This window comes from Ambystoma mexicanum, chromosome 8, assembly GCF_040938575.1.
Source record: "Ambystoma mexicanum isolate Mex_15411 chromosome 8, UKY_AmexF1_1, whole genome shotgun sequence".
NCBI classification, from domain to species: domain Eukaryota; kingdom Metazoa; phylum Chordata; class Amphibia; order Caudata; family Ambystomatidae; genus Ambystoma; species Ambystoma mexicanum.
Window position 1 is genome coordinate 890,326,348 of NC_090929.1, and position 26,584 is coordinate 890,352,931.

Consider the following 26,584-nt stretch of genomic DNA (forward strand, 5'->3'; position numbering starts at 1 on the left):
TTTGGCCAATAGAAGTAGAGAGAGAGCCTTTCCTTAGTCTTCTTGAAACTCAAGGGACCAGCCAAAGGAATCTTGTGGACTAACTGCAAGAACTGTGGTCTGTTCTCTTGGGGTACTACAAGTCGTTTGTAGTCTACAGGTGCAGACTCGGTCGGTTCACTGTAGAAGAGGCCATCTTCCCAGTGCAACCTGTATTTCCCAGTCTCTTGCCCTTTAGCCTGAGCTTCTGCCTGGTGGCGAAGACCTTCCAGAGTTGGACATTCTCTCTGTCCCTTACTGAAGTCTGCCCTGCTGGGTCCACCTTCTGCCAGTAAAGACTGCAGCTCAGGATCCTCAACAGGATCCAGATCTCCAATGAGTTCCTGGCCTTCCATTAGCTCTTCCTCAGAGTCTAATTCTACCACACAGGGTTGTACCTCCCTCTCAGCCTCGGCTGGAGGTGGAGTTACGGGTGTAACTTTGGACAACCGCGGGGAAGTCCGTGTGGGCTGCACTGGAATGCTGTCTGCTGGTTTCGGGATAGAAACCTTAGGTTTCCCTTTCGCTTTTGATTTCTTGGAGACAGCGGCTGACAATTCCAGTGGAGCAGGAGTGATTTCTTTCTTCATCATCTCCTGGAGAGTACCGCGCATGGTCCTCTCTCTTGCAGGTCTGGTTAGCTCCTGTAACCGTTTACTAGGAGGTCTGGGAGTATGCGATACAACTCCGAGAGTTTTCAAATCGTTACCCAACAGTACGCGTCCTGGTACCTCACTCTGTATGCTGACAGGTATCTTCACAGTCATGTCATTACATTGGCTGAGAACTGGTAATTGGGGAAGCATCTGCACAGGCCCTCCAGCTAACTTGGTGTGGTGTTTGGGTGCCTTAGCAACATCCTCAGCCTGAAAAAACGATTTATCCACCACAGTTATGCTGGCCCCAGTGTCCCTAATGGCAGGAGTCTCCTGACCATTCACCTGGACACTGTCCTTATAATACTCTTTAGTATTATCGGTGATAGAATTATAGACCTCTAAATTCTGTTGTTCCCACAACCCCATAGATACTAAAGAAACGCTGGCTGAGACTCCAATGGGTTTGTCAGCTAGCAGTAGAAAGTTTCTGCTTGCCATTTGGACTTCCTCCTCTGGAGCGAAGGCTAAGGAGACAAGCTGGACCCCTGAAGGTTTACCCTTACATCTGGGATCTCCTTTCACGTGATCAGTCGAGCAACAAACAAAGCATTTACCGAATGCTTTCTGGAATGGCGGCTTGTTCTGACCTCCTTCCGGTTTGGCACCAGAAGACACACTATTCTGCGGTGGTTTTCCTTGTGGCTTACCCTTCTGGTTTGGTTTGGGGCCCTCTTTGGAATGTGAGTTATTAGAATTCTCTTTTGAGTCTTTTTAGGCTGTTTTCCCTCATCCTTTTTCTGAGTTGCCCCAGAATCCTTGTGAGTAGCCCTGTTGGAAACCCACAAGTCAGCAGCCTTAGCTAGTGCCCGGGAATCCAATTCCTTAGAATCAGCCAAGTGCTGTCTGAGCTCAGGAGAACAGGCATCATAAATAGACTCCAACATAAAAAGATTCCTCATACCCTCATAAGTGTTCACTTTGTAACCCTTAATCCATGCCTCTAAGTTCTTCAACCCTTCACTCACCCAGGTAGCCCAAGGGGTACCATCATGCTTTTTGAGGGTTCTAAACCTCTTAAGATACTGGGAAGGGGTCTTCCCGAATCTAGCTATTAACGCTAGTTTCACACTTTCGTAATCCGTCTTATCCGCCTCCCCCAACTCCATTACCACATCAGTCGCAACAGGAGGGAGCCTAGAGAACAACCAGGGAAGTAAGGCATTCCCGGTGATGTCCTGGAGCCCATGATTGTATTCAAACAGTTTCAACCAATCCAACACATCCAATCTCGGTTCATACATACCCACTAATTCCTTCAAAATCCGGGGGCTTTTAGGACTGGAGCTCCTAGAGGAACCAGAGGAGAGAGAAGCATTTTCCATAGACAACTTTTTCATCTCTAACTCGTGATTAAGTTCTATTTCCCTGAGTCTTAACTCAGCTTGCTTCTGCTCAGCCTGGGCATTCATCCGTCTGAACTCGAGCTCTTGGTTTCGTTCAGATTGAGCCAAGAACCGTTTATATTCTAATTTGAGCTTCATTTTTTCAAGTTCAAAATAAGCAGGGTTACTCGTGGGACCTGGTATGGGCCCCGTAGGCACAGCTGGTAAGGCGGGTAGAGGAGCAGGGTAGACAGTTTCGTTAGCCTCGCCGTCCTCGTCAGCCTCTTCATCGCTATCATCAGAATTATGACTTAGATCAACACCATTACTGTTATCTACATTTGCTGGAGAAATTGGCTCCTCTGAACCAGTACCCAGACTTTGGTATGCCAGCAATCTCTCGATTAGTTCTAACGTCTTGCCTCTTACAGAAAGATTCTCTTGCCTATAGAGAGCTCGCAAACTCTCAGTATTTTCACCTGACAAGGACTCTTGACTGTAAGTTTCCATCGTAGACATGTTTTTTGAAAGTTGCTTTTTGTTATCCTACAGTGTCGAAAAGCACTCTAAACTGTATACTCAATACAAATCCCATCGCTGTACACCAGTGTTAGGCGGAAACCTGTGCAGTTCCCTCTGGGACCACTGCAAAAGATTTAGGACTACAGGTGTTTGGCGGTGAACCCACTTGGTAGCAGTCTGTACCACACAGATTCACTTGGTAGCTGTGGCTGAGCAGTCAGACTTCCCTCAAGAAGAGTTGAGCAGTATGTGGAGTATACAAAATAGGGCAATCCTTCACAGCAAGACAAGCAAACACACAATGAGGCTTAGTGTAAAGATATTACGGTATTTATTTATAATGAAACATCTACGAAAAACACTATGGCACTTTCACGGCAAACAAATCAAACACAATTACTCTACGAAGAAGAAACGATCAATCCCCCTAGCAATAGTTCGACAGGTCTAGGTTCTACCGGCACCACTTATTTACAGACAGAGGTGTATACCTCAACCTAGATGGCACTCGAATATTAGTTAGGACGGGAGAGAAAAAGATAGGCAGGTTACGAAATGAACACAGTTCAATACTTCACAGGCAAAATGTACGGTAAGAAGGCAAGAACCACAATAGATCATAAAGTTCAGAGGCCAGGCCCACTCGGATAGAGGCAAGGCGCGATGTCCCAAAATGTCTCTAGTGGAGATGCATTCAAGTCTTTGTAGCAAATTGTTATCGGCAGATTGAACCAGTTCAGAACAATAAATGAGAAAAGCTTGGAGGTGACCCAACGGAAAAGAGAGGATTAAGACACCTCACTCGAACCGATCGAAAGGGAAGCCAGGCGGACACGGTACCTTGTTGTGGACGGGAGCTCCGGCGGGGGCAGTTGTTCCTGGTGGTGGATGCACGTCGGGTCTTTGCCAAGAGTAGGGAGGTTCTCGTCGTCGAAGAAAAGTGAAGTCCGGTGCACCACCAGGGAAGAGACCAGCCGCGGAGTGCTCCATCACAAGGCACCACCTTTTGGTCGCGGTACAGGGGTAGTGGCTATCCGGTTGCCGGGGTGCGCTGCACGGGCAATTCGACCACTGCGTCCTGAGGTGAATAAAAAGCAAAGGGGACTGGTTGTTCCCACCAGTCAGGGGAAGAGACTCTCCGGCAGGGAGATCTCCTCTGTCGTCGGGAAGTGGTGAGTCGGTTCCGCAGGGCTCCACCGGAGGTGTCGTCGTGCAGGTCGGCTCAGCGTTACCCTCGTCGGATTCTTAGGTCCTGTGGCGACTTCTGAAGATCCAGTCCCAAAAGCCCTGCTTTTATGCAGAAAACCCCCATTCATTCAGCCTAGCTGTCGATCAATACATGCTAAGTGGTGAGCGGGAAGGCTCACCACTTGGGCCAATCACTCCAGAGTGCGACCGGAGTTGGCAAGGCAACTCGGTCCAGGGTGCATAAACCCCCTCCCACACCCCTGTGGTAACCCAGACAGAATGGCACCACTTTGGAGGGTCTCTGTACAGAGCCCGCCAAAAGTGGAACAAAGGGCTCGACCTTTGGTTTAGGAGTCACAGAGACGAACACAGACGCCATGTTACAAACCGAGTTCTGGCAGAAAATACCATCCGATAAACCTATTTAAGATAAGTGGATCGGTGGTACGTTAGAGATTAACGAGAAAAAGTATCAATCTCCAACAATGGGACGAATCCCATAGGGTTATGTCCGGGGTCGAACATAACAAGTAGTTTCCACTGCCACCAGCCAAAACTCGACCAGGGGGACGGGACAGTGCCCCCTCGAGTAACAGATCCAGGAGTAATCGAATTACCCCTACTAGTATGTCCACAATAAGATGGTTGGTACTAGTCCTGTTAGTAAATTTAGGTCTAGTAAAGCCAATGGTGACTTTACATGCCCGGGGAGACAGTAGTCAGTCCCCGGGTATGGAGTCTATGGTGGGGGTCCGCTAGGACGCCCCAGTGCTACGGCACATAGGGTGCGGTGTAACACACATAGAAAAACATATGAGACCCTATGGAGTAAAAGACCCCATAGCCCATAGAACACATTGACATTCTAAGGAATTACACACATATATGTCCAAGAGTGGGAAAAAAAGAGTCTCACTCTTGGCAGGATGGAAAAAAACGAACTCCCGAAATCCAGCAAAGCTGCTGGGGGACTCACTAGGTTAGGAAATTCAGCCTAAACAGAGAATTATCCCTAACAGATAATACCACACATCGAAGTATGAAGAAAAAAATGTATTAAACGCAACATGAATGGAATTAAAATCAAACAAACAACAATGGGAATAAAAAAAGAAAAGCTGCATGTCCGTAAAATAATGAAAAACAAGAAATCATAATCCAAAGGAAAGGTGTCCAAAGTCACAGTCCAACAAAGCAAATCCAAGGGAAAAACAAAAGTGAAAACCAATGCTCCATGGGGAAATCCAAAAAAAGAGATGAATCCAATGGTGAACTATATACAGATGAACAATCCAGGGTCCATGATCCCAACTGAAGAAATGAAACCTATCAAAAATACTACCTAATGAAAAACTATATACAGAAACGTCGTGCATTGTCCAAGCACAACCAAAATAAAGAAAAAACCAAAGGAAACCTGACACTATCTAACTATTTACAAGGGCAGCAGGCTAGTCCGACGGCTCACTTTTGGATGTCCCGGGCCAAGGCATCAGCGAACTCCTGCTCAATGTCCCGGAGGCGGTCCTCTTCCATGGCCCTGAGGGTTCGCAGGGACGACGAAATGTTCTTCTCCAATTCCCTGCGAATTGCCTCGAGGCACTCGGCCCGCCTCAGGGCCCTCCGCATGGAGTTCTCCGCCCTGACCATCGTGAGCCGTGCCTCTTCTGCCCGCTGCCGCTCCGCATCTATGGCATGGCCTAACCGCTGCCACAGGGAATCCACTTCCCGTCCTGGGTCCTCCTGCCCTCTGGCCGATGCCTGCCCCTCCGATGACGAAGGCCCCGAGCCATCATAGCTCCCACCTTGTTGCTGCTGCTGCTGTGCCTCTGCCCGTGCCCTGGCTCTTGCTGCCTGCACATCCTCCTCCGGCTGGGGTGCAGTTGTTGAGGTGGCCACCCCTGCTGGACGTCCGATTCCCGACTGTGGCAGGGATGTGTCCTCCACCAGCCTGGCCGCAGGGTCAGAGGCAGCTCCACAGGGCACCCAGGTGACACATGGGTGGGAAGATGGCACGGAGTATGACTGGCGCATTGGGGGTTCAGTTGAGGAGGGGATCGGAACAAGAACCAGCAACTGGAGGAATCCGGCCCTGGTGACCTGTCCCAGTAGGTCAACGTGGTCAACAAGCCATTCGAGACGACATGCAGTCTCCCCATGAAAAGACTGCATTTCGCCTCGCATGGCCCGTTGACGCAACGCCACACCACCCAGGACAGGCTCAACCCGGTCCCGGATAGACACATCTGCAGGCAGAGGAAAACCAGTTGTTGTAAGATCATCCCCTGCCTGAAACCGGGTCTGGACGTAGGTATCCCTGCTGGTGCAGGATGATGCAGTCACAGGATCGGGGACAGGATTACACACAGGCACCTGCGCGGCGGCCTGTGCTGCCTCCTGTCCCTGCCCCTGCACTGCACCACTAGCACCAGTGGAATCCCCACCTCCAGACCCTGTCTCTGTCCCTTGCACGGCCTCCTCCTCCACCAAACCCTCCACCAACCTGGATGACTCCGTGCCATCTTCCTCCGTCGGGCCCTGTGGGGTCTCAGCTGTCCCTTCTGCTGCCGAGGAGTCCAACTCCAACCTCAGCCTCTTGGACCTCCCCTCAGCAGCTGCGACCTGGGACGCGGCACCGGACTCCTCACTCCCTGACGAGACGACAACCTGGGAGGGGAGCCTGGCCTTGCGTCTCCAGCTGGCGGTGCGATCCCTGCCGCTATGCTCCACAGCACCCTCTCCGCCCTCTTCATCAGTCGACGCTGCAGACAGGGAGAGACAGGACACAGAAATCAGGGCACTGTACAATGGACTCATACACACATGACAGTTGCACACGAGTGTCATTGTCAAACTTCAGACATGGCATCACAATCCCCAACAAACATGTCATTTCAAATCACACACATGAGCTATTCCACAGCCATATCGCAACAGCCAGCACCATCCATACACATACAACAGCATGAGCAGGCAAAGGTGAGCCAGACATCACATGAGTCACAGGGAGTGCACTAGACATGCACACACACCACCACACTTACATGCATGTGTACACCTCCACCAAGTGTCGCAGTGATGAGGTTGGCATCCATGTCACATCTGGCAATCAGTCTTCTACATATCAGTCTCACATGCATCCATGTTGCATGACAGTTGCACACTTGTCAGATACACGTACATGCACATGTACACAGTGCAGATACATGCAGCTGGAACCAACATCCATGTGTGACACCACAACCTTGACAACTGACATACACAGTCATTCAAACATGTGTGCTCACACATCTGCATTTGGCCTGCATGCTTACCCACAAATACACCATCCATGTGTCTCACACATGAAAGGACTCACATGTGTCAGCCTCATGGCCCTGTACATACACATCCATACATGGCCCTACAAAACCACATGTGCAACCTGCACACTACTGGCACACCACCACACGCACAGCTTCCAATCAGTATGCATGTACACTTACCGCTCGACTCCAGACGGGTGTGCCTCTCAAGGACCTGGACGTGGAGCGCTGGGCATATGCGTTCCAGGACCCTCATTTGGTCTTCCGACAGGTGGCCCCGGCGCCCCTTAGCATCCGCTGCCTTCAAGAGGCGCCAGGCCTTGTTGAGGGTCCTGGACCTGAAGTCCTCCCAGTGCTTCTTGACATGATGGAATTTGCGGACTGCCACCCCCTCCCCGTTGATGGCAGTCACGATGTCTGTCCAGATCCTGGTCCGTCCTTCCTTGTCGGCGTGCGACCTTCCGAAGAGGGCATCATACTGCCCCAGGACTTGCTCCACCAGGACACCACCTTCGGTGGCAGTGAAGCTGGTAGCCCTCTGCCTCTCTGGCTGGGGGTTGCCGGTGCCACCAGATGGTGTAGTGCTGGACATGGCAACCCCAGAGGCAGGAGTGGGTGGGCAACTGGGTCCTGGGGCTGGGCTGTGGAGCGATGGAATCCCAGTCGGGAGTCTTCGGTTCCAGCAGGGGTGGTCACAGCAACAGCACCGCTGGCTGACGTGCAGGCAGCAAATGGCAGGGCACGTGGGCAGCAGGTAGTCAGGCAGCAGCAGATGGCAGGTGGGAGCGTGCTCGGGGCTCTGGAGGGGCAGTAATTCGGCCTTCTGGGCAGGAGCGTGGTCTTCCGTGTGCTTACGCGTGGCCAGCTTGATACGGAGTGAATTGGCACGTGAAAATCTTGCACGTCAGCGTGTAATTCGAGGAAAGGCCCTTAGCGCGTAAGCGCGTCAGCACACGTATGCGATTTCATTGGACCAAAGGCCCTTAGCGCGTAAGCGCGTCTGTGACGTGCGTGCGTGGGCGTTTCCCTGAATACGGGTGCATGTTACACGTCCGAGAACTGCACGTCCGAGTGTCAGCTCGTGTAATTGAGGATAGGGCCTTAGCGCGTATACGCTGGAGTGACGTTGGACGTGTGGGCCGGTTTAAAAAGTACATGTAGGACGTCATTTCCTTGTATGTGCTTTTCGTGGAGAGCGAGTGGGTGAATTCTGTACTTCTTGTCGGTTCACACGCAATTTACTTCACAGCGTTTCTAGTTCGTACTCCCTGTTACCTCTGACAGCTTTTTTCTGATTTTCTGTTGGGCCTGTTTCCTCAAACAGCGTTCACTTCTTCTTTTGTCCTGTCTCCTCAGACAGCGTACAATTCTTCTTTTGGCGGGGGTGTTGCCAACGCGCACACACGTGTCTTTTTCACTCTCTTTTTCCAGGCAGACAGTGAGTCGCACACGTATTTACCAACTGTGCTTGCCCCGTGTGTCGCGTACCCCTTCAGAGGTCATTGTAGGCTGCGTGTAACACGCGTACACTTTTTTTTGGGTTTCTGGGTGCCACAGCGTAGTGCGGGTTCATTTTTCTACGCACGTGGTCTACGAGGGGTTGCGTGCACGTTATTTTCTGTTTTTGGGGTGCCTGTGCGTTGCGTGACCCGTCATCTTCCCCCAGGGGTCACATACAGCCTTGCTAGTGCACTAGGGTACGAATTCCATCTAGTACCCTACCCCTTTGACCCCCAATTGCCCAGGACAATAGTTTACTGCAACTCCCATACGCACAACAACATCAGTGCCATGGCTGGGAGACGAGTAATCGGTAAGGGAGGCAAAGGTGGCCAAGCTTCAACAGGTGGGCATGGTGGGCGCGGTAGGGGACATGGCCAGGATTTGCAGAGTGCCCCTATCCACCCATGTGTGGAGGACCAATCAGGGACACCCATGCCCCCGTACCCCCCCCATAGTTGAGGAAAACGTGGCTGACACAATCCCAGCTCAGCCCTTGTTGGTTGGGCCCATTGTGGCACCTGACCTGGCACAGGAAGACTCCCAAGCTGACTTCCAGGTCAGCAAGTATAGGCCATGTGTGGCGGTGCAAGTTGGTGTCACCAGGCCACGTGGATCTGGGGCAGCTATGTCATCTGCTGCCCCGAGTAGGCAGGGTGGGGAGGCTGCAGGGGCAGCGGCAGCTCCATCCACCCCAGCTCTGACTCTCCCAGCCAGGACAGTGTCGGTCGCGGTCCATCATACTGACGTTCCCCCTGCCAACATCACACTCCAGCCAATGCCTGCACCAAGTCCTATGGTCAGTGTGCATTCGCACACTCCTACTACCCAGTCCACTGGTGCTCCTGCCCCTAGTGACCGGAGCGGCGTAAGCCACTCACAATCCCCACCACCTTCCAAAAGAAAGAGGAAGAGTGCTCGTCCACTACAGGCTGATACCCCAGACACGGCTACGCAGTCCGGCACGCCAAGGAAGCCTAGCTTCAATGATGCCGAACGTGATGCACTTGTGCAGTATGTGTCCGCACATGACTGCGAAATGTTGATAACTGCAGGGTGCAAGACCACACCTGCTCAACGTCAGGCACACTGGCAGACCGTCGCGGACATCATAAGTGGCCTTGGATTTGAGAGGCGCACAGCTGGTGATTGCCACAAGCACTGGAATGACCTTAAATGCAGGGCAAAGAAAAAGCTGGCCTCAAATCATGCCGCTACTCTGGTGACTGGAGGTGGGTCTCCACCAGAGGACATTGAACTCACTGTACATGAGTATGTTGCTGGCACCTACGCCACAGAGGAACAGATCCAAGGTGTGGGAGAGCTGCCAGATTACGAGGCATTGTCTGGTGAGTGCACATGCATGTGTGTGTGATCCATGTGTACGTTGTGTGTGTGAGGGGTTCGCATTGAGTGCCAGGTGAGGGTGTGTGTGCCTGAGTGATTTGGGTCACCCATGTGCTTCATCCAAAACATTCAGCTCCCCTGGATTTGGGTATTACAGTATCCCTTCTGCCCACAGTAGACATTTTGCGCAACATCAGGCCAGTTGCCCTTGAAGTGGCATCTTGCAACAACATTGTTCTGTATTTTTCAGTGTTCATTCAGGCTGATTGTTTAAATTCCCCCACTTTTACCATGCATTTCTCAGCCCTATTGTCAAACAATATGTGACATGCCTATGGTACATGCCATCTGTGTGATGGCATGTGTCATGTATGTGGATTGGACATGCCACTCACAGGCCAATGTGTGCTGGCACTGCTAGCCAGCATGCAGCTAATGTGTTGCTCTTCCATCTTGGTGTCATCAGTGTCTGCCATTTGCCTCCCCTTCAAACTCAGTGACAGTGCATGCATGGGAGGGTTATAGTCATGTGGGACATGTGTCAATCAAGTACTGGTTCTGTAGCTTGCCTGTGTCAATTTTTTGTCTTTTATGTTTTTGCAGGGGATGACGCACTTGATGCGGTTGAGGAGATGGTGCAGACCCAGGAGGGATCTCAGGCACGACCGGGCACCAGTGAGGGACGCGGTGTGGTGGTGGGTGAGAACCCACTCTTGCTGCAGACCATTCTCTCCAGGGGCGTCTCTGGGTGCACCTCCCCAGACCTCTATTCAGGTGTTGATTCAGATGATGAGACCTATGTGGCGTTGCAGGTAAGTGTTTCTGGCAGGGATTCTGGTCTGTCCAACCCACCTGCAGCAGGGGTAGAACCCTTTATGGGGATGTCAGTATTGGTAGGTCTGCCTTTGGTGGTTACGGATGCAGGGTCACACTCTGCAACATCTGATCCTGTTCCTGGGCCAGCAGATAAGAGGGGGAATGCAGTCCTGCAGCCTCAGGCAGTGACGGCACAGCAAGGCGCAGTTCGCCTTGCCCCAGACAGGTGTGGTGCCCACCAACGCGGTGGCCGTATGCCACCAGGCAATACCGCATGGGAGCAATCCATATAAGGTATGACAAAACAACAGGCAGCATCATCTGAGATGATGGCTCAGGCAATGGAGAGGGTGGCCACTTCCATTGTCCCCCCTGAAAGGCAGATGAAGCAACTACAGCAGGCAACAGACTCCATTTGCCAATCACTCAGGGAGGACATGTTGGCGTCCAACAGGGACAGACGGGCGGCACTGGAGACTCTGCGGGAAGCCATTTCTATAGAGTCCCAGGGCCACAGGGAAGCCCTGAGGGTAGAACTCCATCACCTCAGGGAGACTCTTATTGACCTTGAGGCTTCCACTAACTTGAGGACAGAACAGCAGCTGGAGAGGGTCACACGTACGCTCTCAGCTGAGATGCAGGCAACTCGAGAGGAGGTCAGGGCATCACGTCAGGTGGTGCATGGGGATCTCCGCACTATAATCCTCCAACACAAGACCTTCCACACCCGCATGCTTGCTGCCATGGAGGACCAGACTAGGGCTTTGCGTGGGCTGCCTCCCATAGCACCACCACCTCCTGTGGCGGCAGCAGCACAGGGTGATGAGAGCGACCACAGCGATTCTGATTCTCTCACGATAGCGTAGCCGTGCAGGCCATGAGCCCATGGAGGTGTTTTTTTCCCAACATCCACACAGGTGGCTGTTGGTGTGCACCCTGTCCTCGGACCTCCTGGGTGGCCTCCCCCACCCCCCTGATCCCCACATGGCCATTTTTGATTTTTGATTTTTTGTTACAGTGTGTTGCCTTGTGTGGCTCCCCTGGGCATCCACTGTATTCCGGCTGGGCACATGTAGGCTTGTCCTGAGTTTGGGTTAGATGCTTGGGTTCATGAGACACACACCCCTCCTGCTTCCCGTTTCCATGGGCTTGCAAAGGGTGTGCCCAAGTGACAGTGACTTACACAGTGACGTTGGACTCCCATGAGCTGTGTGGGCAGTCTGTAGTCAATACTGTGTAGACATTCCTTGTGTATATTGTTGTTGTATTGTACACTGCATGTTGTAATTATGTATGCTTCTGCTTCCATGTCTCCCTCTAAATTTGCAGGTTCAATCCTCATGTCTTCACAAGGCCGTCTACTTTGGAGATGGAGTTCATGTTGTATGCAGTACACAGACAAGTTTTGAAGCCTGCAAGACTACAGTTGGAAGGGGGCGATGTGGTGGCATATTCAGGTTGTAAGACTACGACTACTTTAACTTAGTATTGTCATGTTTTAGTTATGTTTGAGCGTGTATAGCTGCATTGTATTGTTGGTAAGTATTTGGTCATGTGTGTTGTTAGTTCATCATTACTGGAAGCATATTGTGTGTGGCCAGTTTCCATTAGGGACACTGTACTTTGTGACACTTGTGTCAGGTTTTCGGGATTGCTTTGTTTGCTCTCACATAGCATGACTTGCCATGGTGTGTTGGGTGGTGGTGCTGGGGAGGGGTTGGGTGACATGGCACTGTTCTCATGTTGTATTTTGCAAGGGGGTAATGCATTTAGCAGTATATGTGTCTTTTGATGACACAGCATTGGTGGTGTTTCTGTAGTTAGGGATGCACACAATGTAACACTTCCAGGTGAGCAATCTCGGGCTGGTATGATGGTGTCAGTTGACTGTCCCTTGTGTCATCATCGATTGTCAGCTGGTATGTGGCAGGGCTGTGTGCACTCCACAGGGGTGTGATTCTAAGTGAAGTAATTAGCCACCAGCTGCGTTCGGGCTGCCTCACCCCGTGCCCTTTCCCCTCCCATGCGCAGCGGGCGTGCATGTGGTTGGGGATGTGGGGGCACCACCATGTCCACCGGCAGGCCCCGGCGTGTTGCAACGTTGTGCAGGACACATGCTGCCACTATGATCCTGCACATTACTGGGGGAGCATATAACAGCTGCCCGCCAGAACCGTCAAGGGAGCGAAAGCGTGACTTGAGCACTCCGAATGTGCGCTCCACTATGCCCCGGGTTGCAATATGGGCTGTGTTGTATCTTACCTCGGGTGGCGTGGAGGGGTTCCGAATTGGCGTCATCATGTGGGGGCTCAGAGGGTAGGCACTGTCCCCTGGGGAGGTGGTGATGGGTATCATTACTCAGTATCTGGCATGCATGCATGTGCTGTGGCATGTATACTCACCAAGCAGCCATGTATCGCCATGCCGCCCAGCTTCTAGGTCCCAGTTTAGGGTTGACATTCTGTAAAGGAAACTGTCGTGGGTGGACCCTGGATAGTTGGCATATACTGAGGTGATGATTCCCTTGGCATCACATACTACCGGCACGTTGATGGAATGCCAGTGCTTGCAGTTTCTATAGATGTGCTCTGATGCCCTGGGGGGACGTAGAGCCACATGGGTTCAATCAATGGCACCTAGGACTTTGGGGAATTGTGCCACCCCATAGAAATCCTGGACGGCAGCCTGCCTTTCTGCAGGTGTTGTGGCAGGTATATGTGCCTGCGGACTGATGGGCGTGCAGTCATGATGGCCAAGACCTGGTGTAGGCAGCGTGACTGCGTGGCCTGTGACACCCCCCACTATGGCACTTGTCCGCTGAAATGATCCGGTGGCCAAAAAGTGCAGTTCATTGAGGACCTTCTCCAGGGGGCTGAGTGCTTGGGAGCAGTGGGTGGGTGATGTGAGGTCATCCTCCCACTCACTGACCAGGTCGAGTATTATGTGAGGTGGAAACCTGTACCTCCCATACACCTGGTCATCAGGCATCCCAAAATGGCTGGTTCTGGGTGTGAAAATTCTGGGCCTGACTATCCTCCTCCTCCTCCTGCGTTATCCCACGACCACTGCTGCTAGGAACAGTATGTTCATCCTGGCGTCTGAGCTTGCTTGTTGTTTGTGCGCACTTTGCTTCCTGCTGGCGTACGTGTTTCCGGATTAGCGTGTCTTTTTTGGTGCGTGCGTGTGGGCGTTCCGCGCATTTGCCTCCTGTACTTCCCCGCCCACCCCAGTAATATACGTACCCCGCTCGCCCAGGCCCAATCGCGTGTAAAACTTCCTGCGAGCCCCTGAAATACACGTACCCCGCTCGCCCAGGCCCAATCGTGTGTGAAACTTCCCACGCACCCCCGAAATACATGCTATTTTTGACACAGCGGGTGTCCGTGTCTGTCACGTACCCCTTTGCACGTCATTTGTCCTAGAGGGCCACAGTATGGGACATTCATCAGAGCTGTATGTATGTGCTTTTTGTTAGCGCACATTTTTTTTTATGCGCAGGGACGCTACCGCCTGCCTATGTGTGGCAGGCATGTGTTGATGTACATAGTTGACTTTTGGTTTGTGTCATGAGATCGCCATTTCACTGTTCGGGGGTGGGGGTGCAAGGGGACATGAGTGGGACATGAGTGGGGGCCTGCTGGCAGGTGTTCCTGACTGCTGGGGGTGGGGGTACTGGGGGACATGAGTGGGGGCCTGCTGGCAGGTGTCCCTGACTGCTGGGGGGTGGGGGTGCTGTGGGACATGAGTGGGGGCCTGCTGGCAGGTGCCCCTGACTGCTGCCGGGTGGGGGTGCTGGGGGACATGAGTGGGGGCCTGCTGGCAGGTGCCCTGCACTGCTGGGGGGTGGGGGTGCTGGGGGACATGAGTGGGGGCCTGCTGGCAGGTGCCCTGCACTGCTGGGGGGTGGGGGTGCTGGGGGACATGAGTGGGACATGAGTAGGGGCCTGCTGGCAGGTGCCCTGCACTGCTGGGGGGTGGGGGTGCTGGGGGACATGAGTGGGATATGAGTGGGGACCTGCTGGCAGGTGCCCTGCACTGCTGGGGGGTGGGGGTGCTGGGGGACATGAATGGGAACCTCCTGGCAGGTGCCCTGCACTGCTGGGGGGTGGGCGTGCTGGGGGACATGAGTGGGGGCCTGCTGGCAGGTGCCCTGCACTGCTTGCTGGGGGGTGGGGGTGCTGGGGGACATGAGTGGGGGCCTGCTGGCAGGCGCCCTGCACTGCTGGGGGGTGGGGGTGCTGGGGGACATGAGTGGGGCCTGCTGGCAGGTGCCCTGCACTGCTGGGGGGTGGGGGTGCTGGGGGACATGAGTGGGGGCCTGCTGGCAGGTGCCCTGCACTGCTGGGGGGTGGGGGTGCTGGGGGACATGAGTCGGGGCCTGCTGGCAGGTACCCCTGACTGCTGGGGGGTGGGGGTGCTGGGGGACATGAGTGGGGGCCTGCTGGCAGGTGCCCCTCAGTGCTGGGGGGTGGGGGTGGAGAGGGTCATGCGTTGGTGATCAGCAGCGCAAGCTGACATGTGGCTTGCCTGGGGGGCATGCCCATGGTGGATGGGCTGCCTGCGGGACATGATCAGGGGTGCAGGGTAGTCCCCTGTGGTGTGGGCTGCCTGTAGGGGCCGTGGAGGGTGTAGAGCAAACACCTGGGAGGAGCCACACTGCCAATTGACGTGTAGGACTCCATGGCACTCCCGAAATACATGTACCCTGCTGAAATTGCGTGTGAGACTTCCCGTGAACCCCAGATTTACACGTACCCAGGCCAATCGCGTGTGAAACTTCACACGAACCCCAGGAATACACGCACCCCACTCGCACAGGGCCTATCGCGTGTGAAACTTCCCGTGAACCCCAGATTTACACGTACACAGGCCAATCACATGTGAAACTTCACGCGAACCCCAGATTTACACGTACCCCGCTCGCCCAAGGCCAATCGCGTGTGAAACTTCCCGCGTACCCCCGAAATACACGCACACGCTATTTTTGACACAGCGGGTGTCGTTGTTTGTCGCGTACCCCTTTGCACGTCATTTGTCCTAGTGGGCCACAGTATGGGACATTCATCAGAGCTGTACATACATGCTTTTTGTTAGCGCACATTTTGGCGCACATTTTTTTCATGCGCAGGGACGCTACCACCTGCCTTCGTGTGGCGGACGTGTTTAGGCCTGTGCGCGTCTTTGCCCGTGCGCTGTTTTTCCCTATTCGATTCCATGAATACGTGTTGTAGGCGAGCGTGTGGGCATTCCGCGAACTTGCCTCCTGTACTTCCCCCATGACGCCCACATTTTCACGAGTTGTTCCCCATTCCGCGTGTCATGCCCCGTGTTACGCCTACTTTTGTTATGTGCGCCGCGCTATGTGCGCTTTCGCTGTGGCCGTAGCGCACGCCGTTAGATGACCTGTGCACCGCCGTGCGCCACGCAGATTTTCGGCACACATCCCAGATTTTACTCGCGCACGGACTTCCATGAATCGATGTGCGCTGGTTTCGCTGCTATTTTCGCACTTGCACTGCGATTCGCACGGTTTCGCACGCTTGCGCAGGAATTTTCAGCGCACATTAATTCCATGAATCGGCCTGACATACTTGACTACCGCATGTGTCTTCCACATGAGTTCTTTTGTGGCCTACTCTGTTCTCTTGAGGGATTTTGTCATGCCATCTCTGTCTTGTTGCTCGCTTGGTTCTCTGTTCTCTGGAGCTGTTCGTTTCACAGGTATCTTTTTGTTTTCTTTCGGCTCGGCCTGGGGTCTCACAGCCGTTGACACTTGCCCTTGCTCATGTGCACTCAGTGTGTGGGGGTGTGCTGTGGACAGTGCTATGTTATCATTCATTCCGTGCTGACCCTGTCTCCAGCTTTTCTCGTCATTCATAATTTCAGGTGCATCCATATCACTGCTAATTAAATTCAACTGTAAATCATTTGCTCTATCATCAATTTTTCTGGGGACAGGGATGACAACATAAGGTCTGGGTGCCTTTGTGGGGCCCAGGCGCTCATTACCTGGTGGATGCACGGACATTGGGATGCTTCGTGCACCAATAAAAAATGCAGTTCTGATCGTTAACGACAAAAATACTACAATAATCACTATACATATACATATGATTGCCTTGAAGGACAGTTTGCAGCACCTCCTTCCAGGAAAGCGGGGGTGCCCATCCACTAGTGGCACAACTAAATTACTGTTTTGGGCCCCCATCTCAAACAAGTCCATAGTCAATAGTTTATTTCTTTTCTTATCTTGATTTCGTTACTTAAAAAGTTCAGCAAACACTAAAGTGACGGGTGCAGTTTAATGTCCTCCCTCTTGTGAGTGATGACGGAAGTCCCTAGTTATGGAGTACAGATCCTTTGCTAGACTATGGAAAACGGTTAGACTACCGTTTTTAGCGCATCACATTCTTCCTGCATTTGTGTATACAATGCATTCCCAGGGCACCTTCCCAATTCGTCTTGGCCCTGAGGACATGTAGGAATTTGTTCGAAGTGACACCATAAAATGGATTTGTTACACATCACGCATAGATAAACCATTGAAAAAATAAAAACAAAAATAAAAATGAACATATGAGGAGGTAGGAAAAAATAAGAAAAAGGTTGAAAACGGTAAACACGGCAGTGAAGTTCATGTCGCTGTTCCTTTCACTTGGTCGCTCGGGGTCGAGTTGAGGAACAGTCTCTCTCTTCCCCATTTACTCCACTGCAGAATGATAATGCACAAAATAGGGAAAAATAAGAAAAATAGGAAAAGAAGTTCAAGATGTAGTTATCCCCTTTCGATTCGTTCTACGTTGGAAGCATGAAGAACTGTGTCTTTGTTTCCTTGCTCTGCCCCCGGCTGTGGATTCTAAAGGGTTTTATCTTGGATCTCTCCTTTCTAAGGCTAGCCTCAGCAGCGGATGTCCATAATTGCTTCTTAATTGTGATGCAATAGCTCTTAGGAGCCTGTTTAGTTGGGCATTCTTTGCTGGATCATAAAGAAAAGTGGGCACATCAATGTTGCGGGGTCTGCCCACTAGTTCTGGAAAGTTTTCGATGAGATGAAAGAAAACTCGAAAAGCGTAGCGACTGTCTATGGGTGTTAGACATTAGAACATTTGTCTGGTTCTTTGGCTCTAAAGTCACAGGGCTTTTCTCGCAGTGTGATCAGTTGTTTTATTTTTCTTCGATCTGTCCCTCGTCGGCTAGTCTCAATGAAATCTCCTCAGGAATTCTCGCTGGAAATTGGACAGCTCCACCTGGAGCATGATGCCTTGGAGGAGTGCGTCCATGTGTGGGATGTTGGCTGGATTCCTAAGAAAGGTGATGACGTCACATCTGCAGGTCTCCCTACCATTTCCGGATAGTCTGTGACTAATCAAAGCAAAACGTTGTGTGCCAGCCGTGTATCTTCAGGTGATAGGGACATCTGCCTCGTTTGCTGGGTCCTAATCACAGTCCCTTCTTTTGATGCGAACAAGTTTTGCACTTTCCTGCAGCGTGAGTTGCAACCACACAGTTCAGCTTGTACCACATTTGGTTGAGGAAGTAATTGTTTTTTGGATCTCTAATGAATGTCAATGCATGTGTAGTTCTCCCGATAAGTCCTGGACATTCTTCGATGATGCGGAAAAACAAAGTATATGTGATCTCGTCAATGATTACTTGAGGCGGGAGCATTGGTCTTTGAGTCACTGTGCTCGGGCAACTCGGCGAAGAACTCTGTGATGACAGTCAATAGTTGCCAGATTACCTTCTTGTTTGCAGGGTCTTGAATGTATTCAGTAACGCTGGCTTCTCTGTCTATAAGTGACGGATGGGACAATACAACTAGTTGAAAATAGGTGAGCACATCCCACTTGAGGCTTCTGCTGGGAAGAACCATGTGATCTTGAACAAAGTCTTTATGCTGGGTCCTTCAGGATAACAGTTTCAGTTCTCAGGAATGTCCGGTTCTGTTGCTTACCAGAGTCCGAGGCTTATGAATGCTTCATGTGGTTTTAAATGTTCATGAGTTTAACGCTTTTGCTGATATGAGTGCGTGATTTTCTTCCTTTACCCTGCACCTTTGGCTGCACAGAGTGTTTGCTTGTTTACTATTGTCTCTTTTAGTGTATATGAAAAGGGTCAGTCGCAGGCACAATTTTCACAATAGTTCTTTTGTTGGCTATACTGACTTGTTCGTGTAATTGTTCTTTTGACACGTTCACTTGGCTTGAGGAAATGTCTTGTTTTAACGCCTCTGACTTTCCTAACGTTCTCGTTACTTGTCTGCTCATGCGTCCTTCTTCCTCGCCATAGATCTTGTCTGCACGTGCTGAGGTTCTCCCTCCTTATCTGTAGGTTCTTTGTCGCTGAGTGCAGCAGGGGTGCCCTCTCCTAGGAATAGCTTGATGTCGTTCATGAAAATCCAGGCTCTTCGGCCCATAAGCTTGACAGCGGACAGGGTGCAGTCCTCTACGATGAAGGGGCCGTTAAACCTTGGTTCGTCCCATTTCTTTCGTGTAAAGTTCTTCACTAGAACTCTGTCCCCCGGGAAGACAAGGGGTGCGCCAAGGCTGAGAGCTGCGCCTGCATCAGCATTGTCTGTTGTGGTTTGTGCTGTGCTGTCCCCTTTCCGCCGTCGCTGCAGCTGGCCTGAAATGGTAGAGGTGCTGGCTATGAGACAGTCTAGGTACGCTTTCATCTCATCTCCCAGAACCTCCCTAGTTGACTGGGCATCACATCTAGCTCTGGCTCAGTGAGTAAGAGGGGTCCTCATCCTTCTCCCAGTGACTATTTTGTGTGGCGTAAGATGATGGTCAGAGCCTGGTTGGTTCCGAAGCGCATACAATGCCAGTAGTAGGCAGTGCATCCATCCCTTTCTTAATGTGAGTTTCAACTTGGCAATCCTTTCCTTAAGCAAGCTGTTGATTCGTTCACATATCCCATTTCCCTCTGGGTGATACACCGATGAGAACTTGTGCTTTATACCAAGAAACAAGCTAATCTGTTCGAACACTGTGTTCACAAAATGAGGCCCATTGTCTGATCTCATAACCTCACACACCCCCCTTCTAGGGAAGACCTCCCTCACCAGGAACTTAGCAGCACAGGCAGCATCAGGGTGTTTACAGGGACCTGTTTCTACCCACCGGGAGAAGGGACACACCACCACAAGTAAATACCTGTACCCATTACACACCTGGATCATATCGACATAATCGATATGTAGGTGCCGGAAAGGTCCATTCGGTCTGGGGATGACTCCTCTCACTACTTTCAATGTGTGCCCAGAAGTTAATTGCTGGCAGATAATACAGTTTACCATAAAGAATGCAACATGCTCTGCTAAATTCGGTGTAAACCAGTCTTCGGCAAGTGTTGCGGCAAGATTTTCCTTAGTCATATGCATTGGGTAATGGAGCTGTTCTAGAGCTATTTTTAGGAGGGCGACAGGCATTACTGGTTACCAGTGCTGTCTTGCCTCCACAATCCGTCTTAGGGGTTTAAAGAACACCCTCAAAGCTTTCATAAATGTTTCTCCTCCTGAGGTGCCTCCCTCTGGAGCTCCATTAACTGTGACTGCCCCATATTGCGTAAGCTTCTGGTGTGGCTTGTGCAACCATCATTCTTTCATGGGTACGTACCACCTCCACGTCCATGATTGTTTCAGTTTTGGATGCCATACGTTTGGCTTCCGTGTCTGCTTCGTGATTTCCACGTGATACGAAATCTGTCCCTTTGGTATGAGCTATGCCTACCGGGAGCTGTAGTACTTTTATCAGCCTGTCCAATAAGGCTGCGTGTTGCACTGGCGTGCCGTCTGCTCAGAGGTAGCCCCTCCTTTTCCAGCGCGCTAATCCTGCGTGCACTGTTGACGTCACATAGGCAGAGTCGCTGTATACTGTTACTTCCTGGTCAGCATGATTCTCAATGGCGAGTATCAGCGCCACTAGCTCTGCAGCCTGTGCCGAAAAATGGGATGGTATTCGTGCACTGACAAGTACTCGGAACTCTCCCCCCGCTATGTGTTTGATCAGGGCCACACCTGTATATCTTTGTCCGTCTTCTTGGTCGATTCTAGAAGACCCGTCAATAAAGACGATCTCCCCACCTGCCAGGGCATTTTCCTTTACCCTGGGGATTTCATCATAAAATTCCTCATAGTTCGCACAGACATGCACAGGTTCTCCCTCTGTGACTGGCTCGGCTATAAACATGGCAGGGTTCACAGTTTTGCATCGCACTATTTTGATCGATGGATTAGAGATAATCACCTCGTAGGCTGATGCTCTCTGAGAAGTCTGGCTTTTCCAGTATGGCAAATAGCGAGAGCTCAACATATAGTGTCATGGAGCACCCCATCACAATGGATGACGACTTCTCAATGGCAAACACGGCGGCAGCTAGATTTTGTTCGCATGCGAAGTGGCCCTTCATTACCGGGTCCAAACTCCCGCTGTAATATGCTAGGGGTTTATAGCCCAATGAGGGTTCGCTGCACGAGCACTGCCGTCATAAAGTTGCCAGCAGTATGAGAAAACAAATAGGATTCCTCAGCATAATTAGGAATCCCGAGAACTGGGGCCTTACCAATTGCCCCCTTGAGTTCGGTAAACCCCTTCTCCATATCTTCATTCCATTCAATTTCTTCCCTCGTCGCCTGGGCCTTTTTAAGGGCCTGCAACAAGGGCTTGGTATATGAGCTGTAATCAAAGACCCATGCTCTGACATAGTTGCATAGGCCTAAGAAGCTTTGCATTTGTTTTATTGTGCACGGCTTGGCTGTGTTCATGATAGCCTGGGCCCTTTCTGGGGTTACCTTATTCCCCTCATGTGAGATCAGTTGCCCTATGTACAACACTTCCCGTTGGCAGTACTGCAACTTGTCCTTGTCCACTTTGTATCCCTTCTCAGCCAGTATAGTTAATAGCTGGACTGAATCATGTCGGCATTGCTCTTCAGGGATGCTGCAGATTAGAATGTCATCTACATACTGCAAAACAACACTGTCCACCGCAGTATTGCTTAGGTCCATTTGCAGGACTCTGTTGAAAATCGATGGAGACTCGCAATACCCCTGTGGCAGCCTGGTACTTTTCAGGCGCATTTGTCTGAAAGTAAATGACGTCAGGTCTTGTGAGTCACGGTGCAATGGAATCGAGAAGAATGCATTTTTCAAATCGATCACCGTGAAGCATTTTGCCTCAGTGGGTATGTTGCACAAAATTGTGGATGGGTTCGTGACTAAAGGGAACTCGGCTTCGACTATGTCGTTTAGGGCTCGTAAATCCTGGATTATACGCCAGGACCCGCCCTTTGATTTCTTGACAGGATAAATCACTGTGTTGCAGGGTGATTCCGATGTCACTAGAATGCCCTGCTCCATCATGCCAGAGATTATCTTTGCAATCCCTTCATCCGCTTCTCTGGACATGGGATATTGTCGTGCCCGTGGCAGAATTGCTCCTGGTTTCAATTTAATTTTTACTTCGCCGGCTCCCTTTAGGAGACCTACGTCATAGGGCCATGTAGTCCATACTTTGGCCGGCACTAGGGCCATGTCGTTATCAAGGTACTCTGGGCATACTAACGCTAACATCATCCTGAGTGGTACCTCTCGCCTGATCATTTTGACCCAAAATATGAGACTCACTTGCACCCGTGTCTCTTCTAGGTCAGGGTGTTCTTCAAACAGATCGTCATCGGTGACGTCAGTCACTCGATACCCTTCTTCGATGGCAACAATCGCACACCAAGGTCTACCCTCGTCGTCACATCCTTCAACCAATACTACCTTTCCTCGCACCGCGGCGGTTGGGAATGCATCAGTGCATCAGTAAAGGGAACTCTGCTATGAGCTCCAGTAAAACTCTGGGTGTCTATTGCCTCGCCGGACAAGGAGAACTTGCCTTCTCGTATACACGAGCGCGTTGCACCCGTGTCAACTAAGAAGGAATATTCTTTCCCCCCTATGGTGACATTTACCCTAGGTTCCCTGTTAGGGTCTGGTGTCACTGATAGGATAGAACACATCAGAGATCCCTGTGAGCCGTCCTATTTCATGTATAGGTTCGGTCCACTTTATACCTGTGGGTTTCCCCCACTAGTGTTAGTGCTCTGAGCCACTTGCGTCAGTGTCTGCTGGGGTTGTCCCTTTGGTACATTCCCCATGTTCAGTTGTTGAACTACTTGCTGTGCACCTTGCTGCAAGCCAGCTGCCTGCTGCTGCACAGTATAGTTTTGGGCATTGCCCTGTTGTAGGGTAGCAGGTTGATTCACTGTGCCTGCCCCATCCCTTGATTGTTCTGCCACATGCCTTGGCTTCTGCACATGCGTGCCACATGTCCTGTCACTCCACACAGCCAACACACTGGTGGTGGTCGGGCCATCTGTCCATCCGGCATAGCTGGACTGCCCATGGGTGCGCTCTGTATACCACCTTGAACATTTTGAAAACTTCTGTGGTTACCTCTAAAGCCTCCCTGATTACCCTGCCATCCTCTTCCTCCAAATCTCCTTCCTCTCGGATAATATCCCACGTTACCCCGATTGTTTTGCGGCGGGTTAGTGGCACATTGCGCACTCGAATCAGCTGGGCTTGTTAGCATGGCTCCCTCGACCGCATACTTCGAGAGTTTCCTTTGCACTAGCTTCGCCTCTTCTCCCTTACGCGTTGCCTCGTTCTTTCGATTCTTTTCTTGCAACAGCCTACAATAATGGGAAATTGTCAACTGGATTTCGGCCTACGGTTTAGCTTCTATTCCTACCAATTGTTTGAGTTGTTTTTGCACCGGTTCTGGTAACCTTTGGCACAATATATGGTAGAATACAGGGATAGATTTCGTCCAAGATTCATGCGTTTCGAGTACCCACGCGTCCTGAAAATTTTGGATATAAAGCAATGGATCCTCTGACTCTTTCATTTTACGAGTCATTATAGCTCCCATATCTGATATGTCCAGATATAATATGCGCAGCGCTTTCCACACTGCTGCCCTACAGTTATTAAATGGCGCTCCGTCATGAGTGGTATTAGTTATGGTCACCCCAGGGTAGCCTGCCCTTTTCCACACATCATCTGCTCTTTCGCCAAGTATAGCAATTAGGAGTCCCTTAATGTCCGCTAGAGTGACACCCCTGTCATTTTCTCTAACTCATGTATACACTTCCCAGCCCCTGACGTCAGCATGGGAAGTTTATTTTTAAGATTCTCGCGGTCCATGTGCGGCCAAGGAATATCCTGCGGTCTTTCTCTCCCTTTCTCTAATAGCGAGAATTGGAATGCGCAGTCCTCTCTATATTTCTGGTCTTTTGCCAGGGTGGCGTTTCCGCCTTGCCGCCTGCCTGGTAATGCTCTTAGCCTGTCCGCATAGCAGGGGCTGACGCACCCCTCTGACCGTGAGGTGTCTCTTTGTGTCGGCTGGACTGTCCAGCGGACTTCGGTGTCCTACTTGTGGACCCTCTAGCATCTGACCATCGTACCTCTCGGTTCCCTGGGTGCTGCTTTTCGCACTGTCTCCCTTCGTCATACACAGTTTCTTCCATTTGCCCTTCGGAGTCAGACTCTTAATACTCCCAGTTCACACAGCTTCTTGTATCATCTTCGTTCTGCTCGACTTCGAGTCTATCTAGGGAACGTCCCCTACTCCCACTACTTTGGGTGACATCCTCAGTATCGTATAACTGAGTGCTCTCTAAGCGCTCATCTTCCCTTCCCTCTTGGGAGATTGATTTCAGTCCCATTTCATCATATATTTTATCAGTAGCTTCCCCGATGCTTCTGGTGTCGAAGTCATCATCAATAATTGTCCTGTTTGTATCTGGTACTGCATCATTTGCTGGAAAGAACTCTTCTATGTCTTCCCAGTCTACAACAGGACTGGGATTTTTCACTTCCCGCTGCAAATATTCTAAATCTCGCGCCCTTTGTCTGCGCTCACGCTCTGCTTCCTCATCCATTTCTCTTCGCTTCCTCGCCTCCTCTCTAGCCTTATCTACTTCCCTCGTCCGTTCGTTTCTACGTTCTTTTGCCCTTCTACTTTCCTCATCTTCTCTCTTCTTCACTTTCCTTTGGTGCACCTTCCTTTCTTCCTCCAACTTTAGCATGTTCTGCCTCTACTTTTCATAGGCAGCGCATTGTGTGCGACTGAGCGGTATTCCTTGCTGTTCGCGATATAGTTGGTCTCGCCTCAACCTATCCTTTTTTCTTGCCCTCTCGTCTCTCATAGCCATTTCTTTCTTCCTTTCCTTACTTTGCGCCTCAACAGACCGTTCACTCGGCCTTGCGTCATCACTTCCTTTCCATCTAATTTCAATAGTATCTGCCCTCCCATCCATTCGTCCTTTGCAAATTTTACCTCATCGGTTCCTTTCTGCTTCTTTCCCTCTCTCTCTCTATCGAGAGGTGCACTCGTTTGTGCCTGGCCCTTTCTTTCTTCATCTCGCCTCTCTTTGTCCCACGGGATCGTGGAGGCTGGGTCAATTTCCTGTTCCTTCTCTTTCGTCTTGTCACTGCTACACGCAAGTGACTCGTATGCAGGGTTGCAATAACCTGTGGCTGCCTTTAGTTCTCATAGTTGGTAAAGGCCTTCCGACTTACTTCTCTGAACAACTGGTTCCGGCGGGGCAGGTGGCGCGCTAGGCGTCTCACCCCCCTACGTGCATACATTTAATATCCAGTCTGCGGGAGGTTCTTCTTCCTTTACTTGTTCAAACATTTTCCATAGCTCGAGAACAGCAAAGCGTTTCTCGAGCTTCTTCCTGCTATATGTGGCATGTAGGAACGTGGTCATGTGCTGTAAGACAGCCTTAGACAATGACCCATTCTGGGGCCACGGCATAGACGTTTTATTTGCGGTGTCCTTAACCCACTCCTGGCTATATTTCTTCAGCTTTGCTGCATGTTTTGGCAATTGCTTGCACAAGTGTGCAAGTGGGGTAACTTCTTCCATTCTTAATTTTGTCACCAACAATGATCACACAGTGTTTTAACTTTACACTATTATGAGCGAGCACCACATACGCAAGCTCCAATCCAATATTTCTGAAATTTTATACCAACAATTCTACTCAAAACGCATCAATTCAGTGGCGATTCCCTCTCATTTACAGAATTGTGTAAAGCAAAATGCATTGCCATTAATTTGATAATACAATTATTCCACATTCAGCATACACAGGACATTTATGACAGACGCTTGACAGATTAGTTGGACACCAGCTGGTCATACATATACCTGCCTTGTAATTAATACCCCGACATGGGATTTGAACTACCCCTTTATGACATCTTTAAACGTCATCGTAGCCTAGCGTCCCCCTCTCTGTGGGTTCTGGGTTCAAGTTCCTTATGACCACTCTTTAAAGCGCAGGAACAAGGCGAATTTTACAATTTTTCTCTTGGGTGCCCTCCCGGTATCCCTTACACTTTTTGTCTTGGGTGCCCTCCCGGTATCCCTTACTGTTTTTCTCTCGGGTGCCCCCATGGTATTCCTAACAGTTTTTAGTCTCGGGTGGCCCCCCGGTATTCCTTACCCCAGTTCCTTCAGGTGACCAGGTCTTTTACCCCCTATATATATACAGTCTTTTCTGCTTTTAGCTGTATTATTTTTTCTCCGCCACCCACCGTTACCTTTCCCTTCTTACTCTAAGGCCTATAAGACCTTTGCCAGGATAACGAGTTTCATTGTTTCACTCACCAATCGACTCTTTTCCTCTCTGGAACTTCAGGATCACCGCCCCTTCCTCTTCCTGCTTTTAAGGTTTTTCGTCTGATCCGCTGCCCATGGGAATGAGAAGGGTTATGCTTGGAAAGGCGGGTTCCTTCAGACCCACTGTTAGGCGGAAACCTGTGCAGTTCCCTCTGGGACCACTGCAAAAGATTTAGGACTACAGGCGTTTGGCGGTGAACCCACTTGGTAGCAGTCTGCACCAC